Source organism: Temnothorax americanus, unplaced genomic scaffold (genome assembly GCF_048541705.1).
Source record: "Temnothorax americanus isolate GAGA-0224 unplaced genomic scaffold, ASM4854170v1 Scaffold12, whole genome shotgun sequence".
NCBI lineage: Eukaryota > Metazoa > Arthropoda > Insecta > Hymenoptera > Formicidae > Temnothorax > Temnothorax americanus.
The window spans coordinates 3,689,527-3,703,289 of NW_027509253.1; the positions used below are offsets into that span (position 1 = coordinate 3,689,527).

General features: G+C 36.3%; 1 protein-coding gene across 3 annotated transcripts in view; it reads left to right on the forward strand.

Annotated features, from left to right (window-relative positions):
- LOC143893236 (uncharacterized) overlaps positions 1-13,763 on the forward strand; it is a 70,693-nt gene that overhangs the window by 14,762 nt on the left and 42,168 nt on the right. The gene's annotated exons all lie outside the window — the stretch shown is intronic.

Sequence of the window (13,763 nt, forward strand, 5' to 3'; positions counted from 1 at the left end):
TTGCGGTATCGACCTCCATTTCCGTTTTCTCGCCGATTCACCGCAGACGAAAATGATCAGTAGATCATCTTCTCGCTTCCCAGAGAAAATATGATTTTATGCAGACTGTCAATTACGCCTGCAAAACCTGTTCGAGGGAAAGGATGCACTTGAAATGACAAAAATATCAATTTTTTATTTTTTTAGAAAAGCGTAGATTGTTTCTAAAATAAATTTTCGATATATTAGTGTTTAAGAAAAGGAACATATATTCACGATCTAAATAAATAAAAGCGAATGATTAAGAAATAAGAAAAGAATTTTCTTTGAATTTTTATTTACTTTGTTACTTGGCAGCGCACTCTCTACTTGTATAGTTTTAATCTAAAATAAAAAAAGAAAAAGATGATAAATTATTACAAACGAATGTGAAATTGCGACACCAAATAGCATCAAAACTTTTGAAGTACTCTCCGGTAAAATTTTGTTTTTTTAATTTTCCTGTACTTTTTCTTGGGAAGTACTAAACCAATTTTAAAAATTTTTTAAAAATATCTTTAGAAATTGGGGAGAAAGAATGGATTATGAGATCTGATCGTTTGGTTTGTTTAAAAGATTATAATTTTATCAAAAGTTATACGAGCAATTAAAGTTGCAAAAAAGCGCTGAAAAACTGACTTTTTAAAATCATAATTAAAATTCAGAAAGAATTGATTTAAAAACGAGGTTTAACGCAGGCTTAAGACTTTTAGCGTGAAAACGCAAGGATGCCGGTAGTAGCAACGCAGTCTGATGTGCGTTCAGAAAATTGCCTTGGTACGCTGACCCAGTGCGGCATACGTACGCCGCTGGATCGAAATAACTCTCTCTGGCTAGCTTCCTAGAACTACCGAAATTCTACTCGCTATATAAGCCACGCGTCTGTACTGTCTCCATTAGCGCGGCTAAAATGGATAAAACCGGAAGCGGCCCGCGGAGTCTCCGAGAATCGCTAAAGAGTTAAGGATAGGCTGGGAATGTGCAAATACAAAAGTTTCATTCGATAATATTATTTTTCAAATTTATTGTTATGTGTATCGCGTATAGATTATATAGGAAAGAATTCGAAAAAAAATATTACAAGAATTTTTGATATATTATAAACAGAAAATTTAAAAGCGGCATTTGCGCATAATCAGCAGAGAAACAAGACGTTAAGTATTTCCGTTCAACGGCTCCCCAGAGCGAAAAGCGCGCCTTCGCTCGTGAAAAATCGCGTTCCCGTTTCTGTTCCGTGGCATTTACAGCTCTAACGATAACTTTATTCGATTATCGTATCGTGTTGCACTTAACCCGTCCAATTCCGCCAATTGACTCGACACACCCACGCTTCTTCTCCCGTCCCGGGGCTCTCGCGGGCAGACTGTTTGCGTCGTCGCGACGCTTCATCCGCATTCCGAATCACCGGGTCACTCGAAACGCATCTCCCGGGAACTACCCCCTCGGAAACTTTGCAAACTGGCGCACTGAGAGAACTTGCAAGCGGGATTACGTAAATATCATCGCTGCATATACTTAAAAGGTCTTAAATTTCACCAAGTTTCAAACGTGGAGTAATTTGAAAGTCAAAAGTTATTTTTTTTACACAATATAATAAAATTAATAAACAATAATTATTATTATATTATGTTGCATTATATTGTCACTATAATATCTGTTATTAAGTTTGACTGGTGTGTTTAATAATATCTTGAATTAAAGAAATAGAAATATTGAATCTTGTTTTTTCTTTCTTGTTAAGTAGAATATTTTGACTTATACTCTGTATATCGAGAACTATATGAGGATGTTCGTGTACCCAGCGGCACTAAACGGAAGCAGTCGGCCGTGGGAAAAAGAGGGTCCCGCGGCTGATTGAAGGTCAGCGACGACGTCGTCGCGTGCAAGATTGGCGTATTGGGTTATGTCACATATATATATATATGTATACGATTATGTACACACAGGAACACCACTACACATACAGATACGCTATCGTGGTCTAAATATATGTTTCATCAAACTTACCTCGCGACAAGAATATTATCATGCGTACCTAATAATATACAATTAATCATATATACATTGTAAGATAAAGACTCTGTCAAAGAACCTAATTAGAATACATATACACACGGCGCTGCTTGGATGCTTTCTTATTTTAATTCTTACATTGCGCAAAATTCTCTCTCATTCTCATTGTCTCACGAATCAATCTTGCGCGAGATAATGATCAATGTTTCTGAACATTTCCCCACGGCCTAAAGTAGCCAGTCAACTTTATAGCCGAGTCTGTAAAAATGCACACTGCTCCTTCGTTGCAACACGAACGTTTGCGAAACGCGTGTGTGACAGATTCGTCCCGTTTGACGATGATGCATATATCGATCATGTCGTTGACAATTGGCCAAATAGTCGACCGAGTTGCGACGCGAGTCCTTTGAAATAATCAGCCTCGATTCATCGCGCCACTTTTATCTCCGCGAGCATGATCGAAATGATTTCTTTATTTTTGTTATTTTAACAGGCATTGCGGTAATTCTTCGCAAATAATATCATAGCAATTCTCTCAGAAAGTTGAAGTAAAATTTGACGTGTTTAATTCTGCCACGAACATTTTATTTTACTTTTAAAGTGAGTTTAATTTCATTCGTGAACTACATTGTCTTAACCGTTATCGAGAATCTAAACGAGTTCCGAACATTCAAGTCTTACCCAACATTGCCAGCAGATCTGAGAACACGCGGCCTGAGGCGAGATTCTTTGGCTAACTTTGTCGGAAGCCAATTAATGTAAACGGGTCAGAGACAGTTAACAATGTTAGGATGCGCTCAGAGCGCCCGAGCACGTCACTTACTAAACTTACGTTAGATCTTGGTATATACTAATACATTTGCTTCGCAATAATATAGTAGTAGCTAAACACTACGTTTTTAAAAGTCTTTTCTCGATACTGTTCGCGGAAATTTCTAGCATACGACAATTATCTATTCTTAAATTATCCATTTGATTTTTTTTTTACCGCGTAAGTTCTCTTCCACGAAATATTTTCTGTCATCGTTTTCTCTCACAACACCGGAACCCTTTGCCAATTTGAAGTCGATGATCGTGCAAGGTGGATGACCGCGTAATAGTCAGTCGGAGAAATTTCAATACCATCACCGTCATACGTATGCAGAACCTAACTCGTCGGACTCGGAAATTGTTAACCTCCACGGTGGCACTGTCATTATCGTTCCGCCCGTTATTACGGTGATCGTGGTAAACGCGGCATCGTGCGAGAACACGAAACATTTTTATCCGACGGTAAATAACGGACAAGATTCTCACACATTGCCAATCGATCGATCGAACTTTAAATTGAAGCATTTTTATTATGTATACGAAAAGAGATGTTATTTCAATTGACATGAATTGTAAATGATTAAAAATTAGAGTTAAGCTTTAACAGCATAAATGAATCATATAATATATTATGCCCACAATTTTATTCTATTTTCCTTTTTTTATTTTCTATTGTCTTTTTATTCTTAGCATTCATATAAGGGATAATGATACAAGGGATAAAGAGTTAGAAATTAGAAGATTTTTATTTATCTCACGTGATTTGTGTATTCATTATGGATCATCTTCATACAAACCATACAACCTTTTTCTGTAAGTTTTGCATTATTTTATGACTTATTTTATAGATGCATTTAAATCTTCAACAAAGGGCGTTTCAACCAAATTTTAACCCTTATATATACCGAAACATTTAATTTAATTTAATTTAATGCCCAACATTAAAAAGATGTTGAATGCACTCACTGAATGTTAAGTAAAGAAGAATATCGATTCAAAATATATTGAAGAATTTCTAATCGCGGGCGCGTCTGTCCCGAGAGAGACGTATTTATGCCGCGTACATAAATCAAGGCGGGCTAAATATATATAGCGCTTTTGATCGGTAACGTGCTAATTACCGAGGAGCCGGGAGTTCTCTTAACTCCGACCGACGGTGTCCAATAAATTCGAAAACGAGATAAACGAAAGAAGGAGTTCCGTGAATCCCTTCCGTTCATCTTCCTCTCGTCGCTTTGATCGCCGTGAAATGACTTTATCTCGTTATGGCGCGAGCTAGCTAGCCGCACAGAAACTCACTGATCTCTCGCGCGAAATTGCATCAGCGATGCGCAGAACCCGCGCATCGTTGCACTCCCGATTCAAGCGGTCCGTAGAGATACGAACGATTTAAGCCAGACGAAACGCACTCGTGATGCTGCTGCTGCTCGTCGATAAAACGTCCAGCCACGGTCGCTGACCCGGGCTTATTAATCCTTTGACGCACACTTTGGGGGTCCCCTCTGTTTAATTCTCTTATCGCGGTTTTAATGTTAAAGATTACAACTCGCAGAGACTTTCAATTTGAAAGGTTAGACACGATTCCGGAATTATAATTACGTCTCTTGCCCGCGATGTATAATTTTCTTACTAAATACTTTTATTTTTTAACCTTTTTGCTTATAATCTCATCTTTATTGCAACTCTTTGATACTTGAAGTCGTGATTATTAAGCCACAAATTGAAATTCCGTGAGCAATAAATTGCGTTTTCGAACTTACCATAAAAATATTTTTATTTACTTGTATTTCACCTAACTGTTAACTGTGCAATCTTCAGTTGCTATCATTACCTGAGGAATATAACACCATTTAAAATATCCGTTACGGCGCGTTTGGAATACGTTACTCTGCACAAAGACCATGCATTAATAAACAGTGGAATTGCTTACTCTTCAAGACGTTACTGGCGGCGTATCTTTTCATAACGATCCTGCCAGGTTAATCCTTGCCATTAACAAGAAGCGTTTCACCGGTTCTCATCAACGAGATACGGTAGTCTAATCGTTGACTCGTTAAGTCTGCTCGATTTAGCGTACATCCTAATCTTTAGAAAATCCGACAGGCCGCGCAGCTGACCACAGCGAGGGGTGAAATCGGATATCTGCCGATTATGCGACAATTCGTCTCATGTTTAATGAAAAATGATACGTTTGATACATAGAGTGTCGTAAAATAATTTGCGGAACTTGCTAAAGCATAGCGATAAATGATGAGTATCAATGTTTGAAACTAAATTTTGTGCGGATATTGAGAAGATAAATTTTATGAGTAAAAAATAAATAATAAATAGGTTGCATAATTTATATCGAGATGATTTGTATTAATCTCTGTACATGTAAACCCTCTAGAATAAATAAATGTATATATTTTTATCTATTTTATTTATTATATATTATCTTTCTTGTGTGTGTGTGTGTGTGTGTGTGTGTGTGTGTGTTTGTGTGTGTGTGTGTGTGTGTGTGTGTGTGTGTGTGTGCGTGTGCGTGCGTGTGCGCGTGCGCGTGCGCGTGAGCGTGAGCGTGCGCGTGCGTGTGCGTGTGCGTGTGCGTGTGCGTGTGCGTGTGTGTGTGTGTGTGTGTGTGTGTGTGTGTGTGTGTGTGAATGCTTATAGGGGAGACTGGTACAATTTCGGCATTTGAGTTTTTATACAACTAATTATCACGATTAAACAGTACTAATATGATAGAGAGAACCTTTCTTTACATTTTCATGCTAGGAACGCTCATGTATACCGTATATAGTTTCTTTGTAATAAATGAAATATGAACGTGCTGCATTGTGGCCAACTTTCCTCGATAGTAGGGTAAGTTGGCTATGCGACAAAAGTCCACGTTAAATTAATGAATATGTAATAGAAACACAAAACGGGTAACACATATACGTACTTCTTGATAAAGATTGTATCTTTTAAAGTTATTTTGTAATGATCGAATATCAAAACGTTGTTGCAGAAAAATAATTGTAAACTATTTTAGATGTAGCTTTCTTCATCATAAAAATATTAATATAAATATATATTTAGCTTCTATCAGCATTGTAGATAGTAAATCACGTGCTCAAACAGGTCTCACGCGCACGGCAACGACAAGTCAAGCTAAGCGTGTCTTGATACGAGCCAACATACCCCATCCCTACATACGTTTTATTTCGGTCGTTTTATTACAATAAATTACTATTGTTAGTCAAAATAACATGTCGTATAGTAACAGAAACTTTTCTTTTAACTAATGATACGTCACTTTGATTTACTTCTCTCTCAAGCTGAAGAATATATTAATACGATATTTTGAAACGCTCGAAAATTTACTTGTCACCTCTTGAATCAGACTTTTCTCTTTTTCTATTGTAACACTTGTCTGATTAAAATAAAACTTTGTGAAAAGTACCTATGTCATATAGGAAATATTTTGTGATAACTTTTCCATTGTTTTTTTCGCTATAAATATATAAACGGAACGCATTGCCAACTTGCCTCTTGTGCCAACGAGCCCCGGTCTCCCCTAATATAAAAATTATAGGAAATAAAAAAAGATATACGAATAGGATTAAAAGTAATTATATCTTACATTTTCGTAATATCCCAAAAATATACTAAAATATCATTGTCGTGATTATGTTGTTATAATTTTATTGAAATAAAATGCAATTTAAATTTTAATGCATACCTATAGTATACCTACAGTTATAAAATAATGCGCGAACCGATTGGAAAAGATGGAAACGATGAAAAAAATTGTATTTGTATCAAGATGCATAAACTATGGGATAAATAAAAATCTTAATTCTTAACTTTTTATTATTATCGTTCTGATATGAATGCTACGAATAAATCTCTATCTCTAGCTCTCTTTCTTTCTCGACAATTTAAGCCTTAAGCTTTCCCGCAGAGTTCTTGCGTGACAGTACGAATCACCCTGTATGCATGTAATCTTAGTGTCGTCTGAAGGCAACGCAGTTATGAGCGAGATAGTAGCTCGTATTACGGTCCGCTAATACTACAGTTACGTTAATGTTCGCGACAGAAGGAAGCCGAAGAGATGCGGAAGATGCGGGATCAAGGAGAGATTGTTATGACGTTCTTCTCGTCTTTTGTATAATATGAACTTCCTCGTCCGTTGGGAGTGAAGCGGATTATTGTATTATCGTAATTAATCGGTCCACCGGTTTTCTGTCCTCCGCAAGATAAGCCCAAAGTAGAGGATATCTGAATGTACTGAATAAATCATTTCTTTCTCCATCTTTCTTCACTCTAAATTCCAACAGAATTGGAGTCCAGCGTAAAAAATTGATGTTTTTTGATTTGCGAATATTAGATTATATTCTTATCTCATGTGTTCGATAAATTCTTGTTCTATTATTATTTTTTCATTGCACTAATATCAAAATAGAATCACAGTGCGACTAGGATACATGAATACGAAGATCTATAAATGTGTATATCTTATTATGTCTCCACAAATTCCGCGACGTTATAAAGTTTGCGTATCTCTGAAATTCGGGATTCATGAATCATGCGATATCGGACGCACGCTTTTCTCGCAGTCGGGAGATCCAGATTACTATGGAACATTTATGCTCGTGATCTTTATCGGCGGATCTATAAATTCGAGAAGTGTAGCGCCGGCGCGCCACACTGCGATGTGAATTCGCGGGACAACGGCGTTGTTAAAGTCAATTTCCGAGCTTCCGCCACCGACGCGCAGTGGTGCTTGTGTGAATGAAAGCAGAATCTCTCTCTCTCTCCCTTTTTCTCTCTTTAAAAACATATCTGTGAGAAATAACGAGATACATCTGATGTATATATACAGTTTAGAATAGCGAGTTAATGAGAAGTCGTGGGTAAAAAAATCTCACTTTAGAATAGCTAATTATCTTAATCGTTTTATTGGATCAAATAGCGCTTGACGAGACTAGATGAGGCAAGTCCCCGAATGCCCCGTCATAAAGCTTACTCCTTCACGAAGCACCACCGCGCGCGCGCGATGCTCTGCTCTATTAACGGCGACGAGGAAGACGCCGAATAACGGTATATCGTTTGCGCGCGCGAGTTCCGGTTACGATCTTCGAGAGCCGCGGAGGCTCCTCAGGAGTCCGTGCGCTTCACTCTCCGGCAGGAAGTCACGCCGCCGGAAATCGTGTCGCAAAGTAACGTTACCGAGTCGTGCCGGAAACTTGAGGCCGAAGAACGAGAGAAGTAGCAGAACAGACGGACGGGACATAATTGAGGATTATTTTGTTCTACTTCTTAATCATCTAAGTATGCACCTAAGAAACGCCGCCTCACCTCTCTGAACGTTATTAAAGTCTACCCGTGAGAAAATTCTTCCCGACGTTACTGGTTTAATCAAATCGGATTGCCGATGCCGTTTCGATGAGAAATTAATCGGTGGCAACTTTTACGCACGTTATTTCTGCTTGACTCTTTCCTTCGAATATGGCTTGCAATGCTATGGCATGCCGTTTTACTTTTTAATAGCAAACATTTTTAGTATACAAATAAAAACTAATTCTCCAATTTACAATAAAGAGAAAAATGGTTTAGAAACATTATTATTATGTCTAGGCATAAAAATAATTAATTAAAATTATGTCTAGACATAATTTTAATTCGTCAAAGTAAAATTTAACGAAAATTGGATGGCACACCGTTTTACTTTTCAATAGCATAAATAATATTGTACTCGATATAAAAGTTTCGAAAAATAATTGTCTTAAGAAAAATCGCGATTTTTATTAATGAATTAAAATTATGTCTAGACATAATAAAAATTGGACGAATTAAAATTATGTCTACACATAATAAAAATTCGGTATTATTTTTATGTCAAGACATAATTTTAATTTATCTAATTTTTATTATGTCTAGACATAATTTTAATTCGTCCAATTTTTATTATGTCTAGACATAATTTTAATTCATCCAATTAAAATTATGTCATAACATAATAAAAATTGATAAGGCGAGCCGTTTTACTTTTTAATAACATAATAAATATTCCATTCAATACAAAAGATAGAATAATAATTGTCTTAAGAAAAATCGCGATTCTTATTAATGAATTAAAATTATGTCTAGACATAATTTTAATTCATGAATAAGAATTGCAATTTTTCTCAGACAATTATTTTTTGAAACGTTTATATCAAGTAAAATATTATTTATGCTACTGAAAAATAAAACGGCGTTTCACAGCGTTTTATAAAGAAATGTAGCATTATTCTTATGTTAAGACATAATTATAATGCATTTTTATTATGTCTTAACATAATTAAATCTTTCACTTTGCAAAATTTTGAAAAATTGAATGCAATTTCGTAGGAACACATTGAAGGCGTGCATTATTTAAAATGTACAGAATAAATCGCATTTTTAAATTTTGTAATTTACATGCTTCCACAATTTAAGCGTGTCAATTTTTATTATGACATCAGTTATTTAAATTTAGAAGCATTTTATTTTTGCGTTACATTATGAAAGTAAATCACTTTATAAAACCATTCTTAGTAAAGGAAAAAATTTATTCACCTTATTTTTATAAAAGACTATTTCCGTATTACCCACTTTTCTTATTTAAAGCTTAAGAAGGTTTAGATAAATAGTATTTCTTTAAAATATTATCATGTTGAGTCAATAATGCGGTAAACTAAATTTATGTTTCGACACAATAATTTACCGAATAAAAATTCTGTCCAAATATAAAAATAATTTAGAATTTGTATTACGCATCCTGACATTATTTAATTTACTAAATTAAAATTATGCTCAAATACAACGCACAACGTGTATAAAAATAAAACCAGATTTTTATTATAGCAGGACATAATTTTTAATCCTACAATTATTATTATGTCAAGACATAATTAAAATTCAGAATTAAAATTATGTCAAGGCATAATTTTAATTCAACGAATAAAAATTTTATCTAAATACATAAATGTTTAGATGATCAAACTTTGAATTTTAATTATACCCACATAATTTTAATTCATCCAATTTTTATTAGAAAGAATAAAAATTGTATGAATTAAAATTATGTCTTGACATAATAAAAATTGTATGAATTAAAATTATGTCTAGACATAATAAAAATTGGATGAATTAAAATTATGTCTGACATAAAAATAAATCCGCATTTTTATTATGTGTACACATAATTTTAATTCATACAATTTTTATTATGTCTACACATAATTTTAATTCAGCCAATTTTTATTATAATTCCGCATTTTTATTATGTGTACACATAATTTTAATTCATACAATTTTTATTATGTGTACACATAATTTTAATTCATACAATTTTTATTATGTCTAGACATAATAAAAATTGGCTGAATTAAAATTATGTGTACACATAATTTTAATTCATTTTTATTATGTCTAGACATAATTTTAATTCGTCAATTTTTATTATGTCTAGACATAATTTTAATTCATTATTAAGAATCGCAATTTTTCTGAAGACAATTATTTTTTGAAACTTTTATATTGAGTATAATTTTATTTATGCTATTAAAAAGTAAAACGGCATGCCATACAATGCACAGTTTATAAATTGCATCTCTCTCGTAACTTTATTTGACGCGTTAACTATATTTTACAATATGCGCATGTCTATATTAAAGTTCTGTAAATTTAAGTAAAATCCGCGTGAAATTATTAAGTTGTTGCACGAAATCGAGAATCCAATTTCTATCTTCCATTTGCGTTGCGGCAAAGCTGAATCTTGTCTCAGAATTCGTTAAATTTCGACATCTTTTTGACTTTTATCGGGAAAAACCCGACTACATATTTATCATACGTTGCCGACGTCTAACGCAAATCTCGTAAACTACTCTGTATAACGAAATTTCGCGAGTATTTTCTCGGACAGCGAGCCAGGGCTAACGAGCACCGACAGCGGGACGACTCCGTTGTAATTATCGCGGATTAGATTAGATACTAAGATAATTGAATCGCGGAGGCCGTCGATAACGCTCTCTCTAACTCTGAGATCCCTATATAGCAGTAAACGTCAGTTTTCTCGATCCGACTGGACCGGCAATGAAAGTCGAGCGGGCTAGCCGGCCCTTATTCCTACGCGGCGCAACGGCTTTTACAGTGATCGACTATTCCTGGACTCGGGTCGGCTCGTGAATCAACTTTGTGGCTGAAAATATAATACATGTACGCGCGCGCTCGAGCGGAAGTTGCGTTCGCATAGGTGCACCGACGTGCATAGGTGTCTGAAGAATATATAGTGATATTTCATCGAGTTAGGGTTCTAAGAAGCACGTATATAGATAAAATTCATGGATTTTTACATTTTACAGTTTGCTTTATGTCTTTGATAAATCTAGATCAACGAGCGATGATTAAAAAATCTGCGCACAAAGGCGTCGTATATTCAAACATTTTTGTTTATTCCTGAAATTGTAAAATATTTAATTTTACACAAATAAAATTCTCTCTGCTTTTCCTCTTTGGTCGATTGTCGATTGTACTCAGCCGAAGGGCGGGGACGGAAGGAAAGGTTGAGAAATCGCGCAATCAGATGTTGACGTCACCGCGATGACCTCATCCCACGTTTGCAGTGCACGTGTCGTGAAATCGCGTTCGTGAGTAGAAACATAATCGTTGTAGAAGCGGCGAGTTTTAACCCTCGCCAGCGATTTCACTCACCAGCCTGTTCCCGCGCGGTGTCTTCGTTCGAGTGCAACGACACTCGAGCCGAGCGATATTATAATATCGAAGGACAGTTTCGCGTGATTGTAAGGATGCACTAAAGAAATTGGCAGATCTTGAAGTTTACGTCGACAATCGCGTGATATTTTCGCGATACTCTGTCTCTACTCGATAAAAATACATGACCTGACGAGCATCTGGGCGGCGCGGCAAACATTCGAGTAAACGTTTCTCGTCGAGCAAGATGGTAGTCGATGATGTCATTCGCCGATCGTTTTGTACGCGCACACAGCCTCTCGTATTCGTCGTAACTATAGTCGTCTTGAAAAGTTGCGTCACTTTGCCACCGTAAAACACTAAATTCCCACGACAGTAAACTCTTGTCGCTCGCGAAGTTTAACTTTCATCGCGTCTAAAATATTAATAAGATTCGTGGTATAAACTTTTTACTATAAATTTTATAAGTATAAGAAATTTATGCCGAGAGGATAAGTTTCGAAAAAGTAAATTATCTGTTTTGCCAAAGGTATAAGATTTCAAGGCGACGTCTTTTTAAATTTTCCGCTGCTTTAGTTCGAAACTTTGTGCTTTTGCTTTTACTAGCCATTTTTTTGCATAGATCAAATGTATAAAGAATTATTTTGGAAAAACACCTTCTTTGAGGAAATTTCTTAAGAAAATTATCTCGGAATTAATTCGTCTTAATTCATCTCGACTGACGCGCTGCATATTATGCATCCGTTTTACGCGCTCGATTGTACTGACATTTCGGATATTCGCAAGGGCAGATTTATCGCGGGCCGCCTGCGCTTCGTCTGCATTATGTGAACGGCGAGGTTTATTCCGCTCTCGAGACGAAGCCCGTTTCAGTCGTGCGTCGTGCGTGCAGCACGGGGATACGCCGCACGCTGCATGCGAACGCAACGGCGGGGGCATGCAAATTTATCAATTTAACGCCCCGGTGCACTCAAGCGCATTGCATCATTGCTCCGTAATCGCGACGGAACCGGCGGCCATCGTTATGCATAATTCGCCGTCGTGCGTTTAACCTTTCGTCTCCGAAACACGCATGAAATGGATGAACCCAAAATTGGGTCAGCGTAACATTTTCATAATCACACATTCTATACTTTCGTATTTAATAACAAATCTATAATATATTTATCAGAGAGAATTTTCTCTTAGAATTTACCCTAAAAATCATGGTAGTTATGGCACAACATGTATTACGAAGAGTTTTATGTGCGAGCTATTCTGATTAATATCTACCATAATAAAAAATATTAATATCTATTACAATAAAATGTAAAAGATGTTTGATTAATTTTACCAAAATATATAGTAAAATTACAATAATTTTTCAAAAATTACCAATCTGGTTGGTAATTTTTATTAGTACGTTGTTTGTATATAATGTCTTTTGTAGGTATATTTCAAAATTTTCTTGGTCGCCAGTTGCAAGTTGTTCCAAGTTTGTGATGAATTTAACGGTAAAAAATAACGAAAAATTCTCTCTGTGTAGAGATTGTCTGTATGAAATAAAAACCGTCTCAATCTTGATTATACATTCGTTGATGGTGTTCGTGAAAATCTCGATAGCATCGAGAACGAATCGTCGAGAATCCTCGAGTTTCCTGCCCTCTCTTTTATCAGAAACCTCGGGACGGTAGCCGGTGGTCATTTGTCGTGTAAATAAAAAACGTGGTTGCGGCCGCGCGTTCGCCTTCGCACGACCTTGGCGAGGCGCAGGGTAAGGTGACTCACGCAGATGATAAGCGCGGTGGAGTTATCGCGCAACGGTTGCCCGACGCGGATAAGCCGGACTCTTAATGCACACCACGGGGTTCGAAAGAACCCCGCATGCGGCCGGCGCGTATGGCTTTCTTATCACGCGTGCAGTCTTTAGAGATATATCGGCTCGCTGGAGTCAGCTGGAGTCTTTACTTTAGAAGCCGCTCTTATCGACTTATTGCGCTTACCGCGTGTGCGATATCAAAGCTGATTCTCGTCTCGCACGCGAATCTTGTATGTGTATATATATATTTCTACGTAATTATATCAGAGATATATAATGGCTCGAAAAGGCATTCAAACGATTCCATTCGTTTGCCGGCCGTTGAGACAGCTTCCGCACTTGCTTCGTGGAATCGTGGCAGCCAGTTTTCCCCCGGCAACGCAAATCTCTTCTCCAGAGAGAGTATCGTTATTCATTTCTC